The sequence below is a fragment of the Liolophura sinensis genome, chromosome 8, assembly GCF_032854445.1.
Source record: "Liolophura sinensis isolate JHLJ2023 chromosome 8, CUHK_Ljap_v2, whole genome shotgun sequence".
NCBI classification, from domain to species: domain Eukaryota; kingdom Metazoa; phylum Mollusca; class Polyplacophora; order Chitonida; family Chitonidae; genus Liolophura; species Liolophura sinensis.
In genome coordinates, this window is record NC_088302.1 from 3,183,653 (window position 1) to 3,195,380 (window position 11,728).

Sequence of the window (11,728 nt, forward strand, 5' to 3'; positions counted from 1 at the left end):
GGGTATTTACCGCCGAAATGAATTCTTCATTTCTTATGGTATCGTCGAGGTTGTCGTCGAGAAATGGCGTCTTCTCGAATGTCGGCTTCATCTGGCCGAAGGGTAATTTTTCAGTTTTATTCAAAGAAACATCAGTCCACCCCAAGCCTGAACAACACTGACTTTTAATCAACGTGATTTCGGAAAATGTATATGACGTAAATAAATGTTTGTATTATGTAAATTTGCTGCATTTTTTCTGTTCTTGAAAAGTTCTAGAAGATAGAATTTTCAAATTTCCCTTCGTGTTTTCAGTTTTCACCTTCGACCTTTAAAATTTAAAAGACGACTCCGAATTTGTTGTGTTAAGGCATCGAACTCTAAAGTTAACGTATGGTAGTGCTCTCTTCGACGTACACAGGTGAAAAAAAAAACGCTACGGAAATCACCCTTTAAAATTGCAATTCTGTCGGGCCTGTGTGTCCGATCAACTGATCAAGACGACTGGTCCAAAATTGAGCCATTATGCCCAGTGACTAAATCTTACGGATTGTAATTGGTTTGTAAATAATTTTACGCCAATGAGTCGTGTTCTTTATCCTCAATTGCATGTAAAAAAAATTAAAAATAAAGAAAAAAGCACGTTTTATTTACATTGAATAATCTTTCTTGGACATGTTTTTATAAAAATAATTTCTTTGTTAAAATTTTTTTCTGTTAAAATGTGAACATGCAGCTATAAGAAGTCGGCTGTTTTGTTGTAATTTCTGATTCCAGTGTACAGTCCTACACGGACAGATGTTCAGGAATGGAACTATTTCAATTTTAGATATCTATTTCAGCAACAATACGCATTAAATGTTGTTTGGAGAGTTTTCAGTTTTTTTTACTTTTTATCGCATTATTTACAACACTATGGTATATAAAAGGAAAACCAAGCGGTAAAGTTGTGTAATATCTGTCAGCAGGTGTAAGGCTGGTAGGGATTGGTTATAACTGACGTTGATTCTGTAAGACGGAAGTAAGACGGGACCCCCCCCCCCCCTTTCGTGTCTAAAACAAAATGGCCGCCCATTGTTAAAGCATTGGGGAAAATGTCACTATTTGCCGCTTCGCTGGCGACCAGTGAGGCCTAGTTGTATAAAATAACGCCATAAAAGCTGTGTAAAATTACTCAGGCTATCTGGAAAGCTGAAAATTATACAAATCCAACAGCCAGCATTATACGGTGGGAGGAAACAGGGTTTAAAATTTGCTTTGTAAGATATAGTCTTCGTCCGATTTGGAGTCGGTGAGATATAAAATTAAAAATTAAGATGGTGTGTATAGTGTAAATGTTCAACCTTTTTCTACCTCTACATCACCTTTTTCAGGGAAATCTATGCATAGAATTATTAAAGAAAATGATTTGTGTGTGTCACGTAAGATGCAAGTTTTATTAAACTGCGCAAATTATTGCTCCACATCCCATAGATCTCAGAATGTTTCAAAATATTGACCACAGTGGTAGCTGAAGAATTAGGGTAACGCTTGCATGTATATCAGTTGTAAAATAAATTATGTACACACAATTTTTGCAGTTAAACAAAGTACTGTTTTAATTTAAGACGGTATCTTTTATTGCCATAGAGATGTGCTCTAACACCTATATTTTAACTCAAAACCGCTACGGGATCGAGAAAGTGGATTAACAATCGGAGATCACGTAGCAACTAAGGGTCACACAGAGAAGGACTTTTACACCTGTTACAATATATTTATTTGATTGGTGTTTTACGTTGTACTCAAGAATATTTCACTTACAAAACAACGGAAGGGGCCTCCGTGGCTCAGTTGGTTAACGCGCTAGCGCAGCGTAATGACCCAGTCTCTCACCAATGAGGTCGCTGTGAGTTCAAGTCCAGCTCATGCTGGCGTACGTAGGAAGGTTTTCCAGCAACCTGCGGATGGTTGTGGGTTTCCCCCGAGAGGTGCCCGGTTTCCACCCACCATAATGCTGGCCGCCGTCGTATAAGTGAAATATTCTTGAGTATGGCGTAAAACACCAATCACACAAATAAATAAATAAATACAAGACAACGGCCAATATTATGGTGGGAGGAAACCGGGAACAGACTGGGGGATACCTATGTTAAGTCACAGCAGGGGAGGGGCTGGGAAGACGGAAACCAATACATGGGAGAAATGGTCGCAGATAGCTTGAGAATGTCTTCATCATGTTTGGCTTTTATAAACAAAGCGTTACGGTCAAAAGGAGAAAAGAAAGAATGAAGTCGTTTATAAAGTTTTGTGATTGTCTTTGCTTAACATTTACAAGCTTGCACAAGAAAATTATGCTTTTCCATCATTACACTCCAGGGTTATTAGACGTGTTTATGACGGGACATAACACCCATTCTTTCTAAGCCGTCAGTGATCAGTAATCCCCAGGTTGCACAAGAAACATCATTTGAGTTCTGCAAAAACACCTAGACCATCTAGAAAGCTGAAAAGTGCGCAGATCTAACGAATACACTGTCGCCGACATCGATTTAAAAATGGACATTTTCCCCTGTAGCATTTTTCGGGACGCATTTTTTCACCTACACTGTTTGTGACCAGGAAAATCACGTGGTGCGAAGCTTCCGGGTTGCCTTACAGACCAGTCTATAAATTTCATTCCACCCACCATAATGCTGGCCGCCGTCGTATAAGTGAAATATTCTTGAGTACGGCGTAAAACACCAATCAAATAAATAACTGTAAATTTCACACAATTATCTGTTGGCATCGGGAGTCACTCTTCTCCATGCATGTGAAGAAGTGAACAGTAGATGGCGATTATGGCCATTATGCGCATTCTGCGTGTAATATGACATCGGCTCTGTCCGCGAAGACATCGGCTGCCTAAAACAACAGCGAGTCTAACACAGTGGGCTCTGGCAGCGGAGTTTCCTATCCCTCCGTCTCTTAATCCGAGATCGACCTTAGCGTACCCTCGGGACCTACATGCACTGCAGGGGCCTGTATATGCTCCCCTGGGTTCACATTCCTGTAAAGAGTGGGAGTTAGACTTCGGAGCCACAATTCACAAGACTTGTCAAGAACTAAGCTGAAGGGTAAACAAGATAAAGTACAGACAACAAAGTCATGCCGAGGCGAAGAAATAAAGTAACAGTAAAGTAGAAATATGTCAAACCCCAAATACAAATAAACTATAAATAATGGAAAGGCACCTAAAACATTAAAATGTATTCAAACTCAAATTAAATTAAAATTTAAATGTTAAATTAAGACCCACTAAGATGAAAATCTAGAAGTCTTCAGATAACCAAAATCTGTACAAAATGAAAGTATATGAAGAATGAATTCGTGGCTCACTTTGAGTTGTAAATAAAAATCATTGACAAAGTTAACGTATAAATATATAATTATGTCAGATCAAGATGAAAATGTACACAATGTGTCAACAAAATTGAAGTGTCAGGAAAGCTAAAGTGTAAACAATGTTAAAATGCATGTTAACAAATATAAAATGTTAACAAAATTAAGTTGATCTCAGATAACAAAAACTGTGTGCTTAAATATTTCACTTGGAACTTGTTTTTCAAAATTGCTTTCTCATTTTCCCAGGTAGTGTTTTGGCCGATCTTCACACGTTCTGTCTCAGAATTAAGTAAAATAAATTAAATAGAGAAGTGAATAAACAACCAATTAATAGTAATAAAAAAAATGTTATACTAGCAGTAGCCAGACCGTGATAAGGATTTTATTTACACCAGAAAGTTAGCACATTGACACGTGGTGGGGTGATCTTCGTGTAAGATAACAAACCCTTACAAACTGCACAACAATGGAACGCTGCACACAAATTAGTGAGTGAAAACCTACATAACCTGTTTCGGTCATGAATTATTGTACATATCCTGATTCACTGAGTTCAGTCAAAATTAATTCACAAGAGCTTTCCCATTTGAACCAATGGTAATCGGCTGTGAATAACTGTTTGTCCAGTTGCACAGTTTTCAAGTTAAGTTCATATACTGGGTATTTAGATATCAGTCTGCATAAGATATCAAACAAGGATAGAGTACATGCCCAAGTATGCACTTGTATTTATACAGATCATCTGAGCTTATGTGCGTGAACAGCTCTATATATGTTTTTCTCATTCCAAAGACCATTTGTATCTGAGAAAACAGCAATTTTATAGCGAATCAACCTATATGGACGAAGTTTCCTCAAAATATATATGAAAACAAAAAGTAAATAAGATGATGTAAAGTCCTGGCCTACAGGTTAATGCCACTACGGGTTAACGTGTTTTATTATTTTTTTTTATTTTTTATTTTTATTTTTGCAGACGTATACATAAGTACAGTATAGTCTTAGTAATGTCTCAGCACATGTCCTGGGTGATCCAGCAAAGTCCAGATTATCTTTTTCTCTCTCTCATCTCTGATGGTAGCGTAGTATTACCACCTACACCTTCCTATCTAAAACCTGACAAACAGTGGTTTAGCAGGGATAATGGGAAGCCGATTGTATACAGGCGTATAAATGCATAATATATAAGCATGAAGTATAAGGTGTGCGGAAGAAGTCGCAGACATCTGACGCTAGCGTCTGTTACAGAAGGTTAACTACTTGACACGTTATCAGGTTGACCTCCTTTCATCCCCAGTTCTGAGGAAATATTAGATGTGTGTTAATCCGGTACCAGTTTGTGTATTCTTTGTAAAAGCTTTAGATAATGTAAAGTTATGTAATGCATGCAACTGTTCAATCAGACGGCCGGCGAAACCCTCTCATTGTGATTTTTATACTGTGCCAGTTCATTATGAATAAAGTATGTGTATTTATACAGTATAATGACGTTCTTTCTTTGTCCCCTTTGATCCGTTTGGGGAAAACGGCCATGATGTACACAGAGCAAGACGCAGCTTGTCTGTTATATGTCACGCGATCCTGGTTGTATTTGCATGCTGTATAAAATTGGTGTTCTGAGGTACAGTATACGTAGAGCCAATTTTACACCTGTAGATAGAAATTACGATTCTGGATGCGAAATGTAGAATATTTCTATATATGTAAATAGTTGCATATACATGTGCATAGAGCCGGAATTTGAGCCCAATACGTGGAATACATGTTTAATACTACAACCATAAGTGCAATATAGATGATAGGCGACCTTGTTTTCCCGCCACTATATACATGTATCTGCAATATAGCTGAAGTTCAGTTAAAGGATACGTAAAACATATGGTTTCGATTTCTACAAATGCCGTTTAGAATGATTTCATATAACACAGGGATAATTTTGAGATATAAAATGTGCCCCAAGTATGAAAACTTCACCACCAAAAATTGTGAGCATCACTTTCTTTTTAACTCCCACATAAACATAATCCTCATTTACAGTTACCTTTCCTGAATTCGTTAAGTCAGAAAGATTTATTTGTTCATTTCATATGCGCCTTTGAAGCCAAATAACAGTAATCCGACGTTTTGCCGGTTCAAGCAAACCTATATACCCACAAGCATGTAGGCCTACGACAGATATAACAATATCGTCGATTGTACTGATTCGATCGGAAAACGACTTAGTTTGGTCACATGACCCTTTGCCAAGTTTGCCTCCCCTTCCCCTCCACTCGGCGAACAAAATGACCCCAATTTCAGCCACAAAGTGTGGAAACAATCGTGAAAGTTCGGTTAACTTTAGGATGTATTGTTCGAGTGATGCATGTTGATATAACATAGTACTAGATAATGAGGTGAGATATATGTATATTCTCTCTTTCTTTTGTGTTAAAGTTGACAAATTTATTATTTTTACAATAAAAGGGCGGGTATAGACGCAGTGGTATTTATACTCGTTTATATGCTCACACATGCGCAGCTGGCACAAAACCTATTATAGAGATGATATATAAGACAATTACCATATGACATTAAAACTGAAGAATGTGAGAGTTCTTCCAAGTTCTGCTTAAGAATGTAGTTTTTAGTGAAAGTGTGGAATACATTGAGTTCTGACTGACCAGGTAGGCAGGTAATGGAACCTCAGCAAGGTACCTGTTATTAACGCTTGCTTTTTGTTTATGTCCATTATATCACATTGACATCGAGCGAAACGCGTAAAAATACACGCTAAACATGCGTGCGTGGTACTCAGTTGTAAGAGGATAGCAACATATAGGCAAAACCGGTATATACGTGTATGGTGTTATTACGTGCAACAACACCGACAACACAGACACTGCACGTAAACGTGATAATTCCTTGCAACAAGACGGCAGCTTAAAGATTACATACATTTGATTGACTTGTATGCACAAGACAGCAGTATGAACAAAGACGACAACATAAAGACTACATACATTTGATTGACTTGTATACACAAGACAGCAGTATGAACAAAGACGACATCATAAAGATTACATACGTTTGATTGACTTGTATACACAAGACAGCCGTATGAACAAAGACAATAACATAAAGATTACATACATTTGATTGACTTGTATACACAAGACAGCCGTATGAACAAAGACAACAACATAAGGATTACATACATTTGATTGACTTGTATACACAAGACAGCAGTATGAACAAAGACGACATCATAAAGATTACATACATTTGATTGACTTGTATACACAAGACAGCAGTATGAACAAAGACGACATCATAAAGATTACATACATTTGATTGACTTGTATACACAAGACAGCAGTAGGAACAAAGACGATAACATAAAGATTACATACATTTGATTGACTTGTATACAGAAGACAGCAGTATGAACAAAGACGACATCATAAAGATTACATACATTTGATTGACTTGTATGCACAAGACAGCAGTATGAACAAAGACGACATCATAAAGATTCCATACATTTGATTGACTTGTATGCACAAGACAGCAGTATGAACAAAGATGAAAACATAAAAAATTACATAGATTTGATTGACTTGTATACACAAGACAGCAGTAGGAACAAAGGCGACAACATAAAGATTACATACATTTGACTGACTTGTATACACAAGACAGCAGTATGAACAAAGACGACAACATAAAGATTACATACATTTGATTGACTTGTATGCACAAGACAGCCGTATGAACAAAGATGAAAACATAAAAATTACATACATTTGATCGACTTGTATGCACAAGACAGCAGTATGAACAAAGACGACATCATAAAGATTACATACATTCGAATGGCTTGTATACACAAGACAGCCGTATGAACAAAGACGACATCATAAACATTACATATATTTGATTGACTTGTATACACAAGACAGCAGTATGAACAAAGACGACATCATAAAGATTACATACATTTGATTGACTTGTATACACAAGACAGCAGTATGAACAAAGGCGACAACATAAAGATTACATACATTTGATTGACTTGTATACACAAGACAGCAGTATGAACAAAGACGACAACATAAAGATTACATACATTTGATTGACTTGTATGCACAAGACAGCAGTATGAACAAAGACGACATCATAAAGATTACATACATTTGACTGACTTGTATACACAAGACAGCAGTAGGAACAAAGACGATAACATAAAGATTACATACATTTGATTGACTTGTATACAGAAGACAGCAGTATGAACAAAGACGACATCATAAAGATTACATAGATTTGATTGACTTGTATACACAAGACAGCAGTAGGAACAAAGACGATAACATAAAGATTACATACATTTGATTGACTTGTATACAGAAGACAGCAGTAGGAACAAAGACGACATCATAAAGATTACATACATTTGATTGACTTGTATGCACAAGACAGCAGTATGAACAAAGACGACATCATAAAGATTCCATACATTTGATTGACTTGTATACACAAGACAGCAGTATGAACAAAGATGAAAACATAAAAATTACATAGATTTGATTGACTTGTATACACAAGACAGCAGTAGGAACAAAGACGACAACATAAAGATTACATACATTTGACTGACTTGTATACACAAGACAGCAGTATGAACAAAGACGACAACATAAAGATTACATACATTTGATTGACTTGTATGCACAAGACAGCCGTATGAACAAAGACGACTTTATAAAGACTACATACATTTGATTGACTTGTATGCACAAGACAGCCGTATGAACAAAGACGACTTTATAAAGACTACATACATTTGATTGACTTGTATGCACAAGACAGCAGTATGAACAAAGATGAAAACATAAAAATTACATACATTTGATCGACTTGTATACACAAGACAGCAGTATGAACAAAGACGACAACATAAAGATTACATACATTTGATTGACTTGTATGCACAAGACAACAGTATGAACAAAGACGACAACATAAACATTACATACATTTGATTGACTTGTATACACAAGACAGCAGTATGAACAAAGACGACAACATAAAGATTACATACATTTGACTGACTTGTATGCACAAGACAGCAGTATGAACAAAGACGACATCATAAAGATTACATACATTTGATTGACTTGTATACACAAGACAGCAGTAGGAACAAAGACGATAACATAAAGATTACATACATTTGATTGACTTGTATACAGAAGACAGCAGTATGAACAAAGACGACATCATAAAGATTACATACATTTGATTGGTTTGTATACACAAGACAGCCGTATGAACATAGACGACATCATAAAGATTACATACATTCGATTGACTTGTATACACAAGACAGCAGTATGAACAAAGACAACAACATAAAGATTACATACATTTGATTGACTTGTATACACAAGACAGCCGTATGAACAAAGACAACATCATAAAGATTACATACATTTGATTGACTTGTATACACATGACAGCAGTATGAACAAAGACGACAACATAAAGATTACATACATTTGATTGACTTGTATACACAAGACAGTCGTATGAACAAAGACGACATCATAAAGACTACATACATTCGATTGACTTGTATACACAAGACAGCAGTATGAACAAAGACAACAACATAAAGACTACATACATTCGATTGACTTGTATACACAAGACAGCAGTATGAACAAAGACGACATCATAAAGATTACATACATTTGATTGATGTGTATACACAAGACAGCAGTATGAACAAAGACGACATCATAAAGATTACATACATTTGATTGACTTGTATACACAAGGCAGCAGTATGAACAAAGACGACATCATAAAGACTACATACATTTGATTGACTTGTATACACAAGACAGCAGTATGAACAAAGACGACAACATAAAGATTACATACATTTGATTGACTTGTATACACAAGACAGCCGTATGAACAAAGACGACATCATAAAGATTACAGACATTTGATTGACTTGTATACACAAGACAGTCGTATGAACAAAGACAACAACATAAAGATTACATACATGGGGCTTAGACGTACCACTGTATGATATTTATGCATGCAACAATTAAGACCGCAACAAACATAGCATGAGCTATGCTTACATACAAAAAGACGACAGATTGAGAACCAAATTAAAAGCAACTTTGCTTAGCAACACCTACATTGTACATAAGAAGAAAGGCTTAATACTGCTTTCATTATATACTGCTTCAATATTTAGCCCCAGTGTTGCATGATGTCCAACATGTCGAGTGCAAAAGGCGCAGCGTTGGGTTCCCGTGTTTGCCCCATTTTCATACCATGTCCGTATTACATGGTTGGGTTATCGTATTGCTTTGACACAGTGAAATACATGGTTTCCGTACAGCTCATTGTTCGTTAAGGACTGTTATGAATACTGTCGAATAAAAACACATGGTGTATATATTTGGATGCAATTCATTACAGCCAATCTTAATAAGATGGCCTATATGGGGTTAGTCTTAAAGGAGAAGAAAATTTAAATATCAAACAAATACCATTGAAAAGAGTATGCATTTCCTCGCAGGTGCATGTCATAAAAATTCTAATATGTACCTCAAGTTGATAAATTATAAATGAAGTCGGCAACAAAATCCGCTGTGGGCGACTCCATTTTGCCTAAGAACTATTAATAAAGTCTTCTGTGTCAGGAGAATTGCCGTCGGAAACCGCCGAAGTGCAGTTCGTACATTTCCGGTAGAGCTCTTTTTCCCAGAAGGTAGCGAACAGTACAGTCAGTTTTCCGCTTGACGATCGGGAAACCGGAATGTTGGACGTAAGTTCCGAGTTTACACGAACAAACGGGCAGTTTTAACGACTCTCACTAGCTGAGAGGCAACATACCCCCAGCATAAATTACAGGGTGTTAAAGATGGACTCAGCGATTTATGCCAGCTTTGCCGTTTTCCTTTACGTGTATGGCGAGAAAAGATAGCAAAATTATGCAGCAGGCACCACCAGATAGAAAAAAATGTGCTCTTTTCAGCCTATAGTGTCATTTTTTTTACAGTTTTCTTCTCCTATAAGCTATTTTCACAATTACAAGAACCACACCGCCATATAAACAACCACAGCGCCATATAACAATCACACCGCCATATAACAATCACACGGCCCTATAAGAACCACACCGCCATATAACAATCACACCGCCGTATAACAATCACACGGCCATATAACAACCACACGGCATATAACAACCACACCGCCGTATAACAACAACACCGCCATATAGCAACCATTCGCCGTATAACAACCACACCGCCGTATAACAACCACACCGCCGTATAACAACCACACCGCCATATAGCAACCATTCGCCGTATAACAACCACACCGCCATATAACAATCACACGGCCGTATAAGAACCACACCGCCATATAACAATCACGACCGCCGTATAACAATCACACGGCCATATAAGAACCACACGGCCATATAACAACCACACCGCCATATAGCAAACATTCGCCGTATAACAACCACACCGCCGTATAACAACCACACCGCTGTATAACAGAAATATACTTCAGGACGGGGTGAAAAATCCTGTCAAAATGAAAACATGAACGACACAAGCAGATCGACGGCGAATGTGACATTAATCTAAAAGTATATTGTCCTATAGCTGGCAAAAACATAGCTTAGTACATGAATACATTATCGCTTTTCTTATTTCTTTAAGTCACCCGATATGTTTATTACCAAAATGACCGAACCAAACCTTGTGATAAACAAGAAACACTCATAACACCAGGGAATAATGGGACAACTCCGACAGCTAAAAATATACGGAGGAGTTTGATGAGGAAATGTGCCACGTCCAGTTTCCGCCAAACGTGTACCTTTCGGGATAGAACACTGGCACACGACAGGGGCAGACATCTTCAACATTCATCCCACACGCATTTTCTGTCCGATGACGTCATGCCACGTTTGCACCCTGTGTTTCATCAGACGTCATTTGGCAGACAAATTAATGGCCTACATATATTTGAGTGTTACAATGTCTCTGTATTATTTTTCTCTGAGCTAAATATACATGTATGAACGTACATAGGTCAACACAGCCGAATATTCGGTCCTCTTTCAACATTGTTGCATCCCTTTAACCTATCGTCTGTTTGTTTTTAATTACGCAAGGAGCGCATAGCTGAATAAATACAGGGGTGATCGGTGTAAAGAAGACTCACATCTCAAACCTGGTACAACACTTGACAGACCATGAAAAATCTGAGCGTCAAGTCCAATGTTCATATACCACTCGTAAGCAATAAATAGCGTTCCAAGTCGAAAGTCGCACAAACATTTTCCCCAAAAACTTAA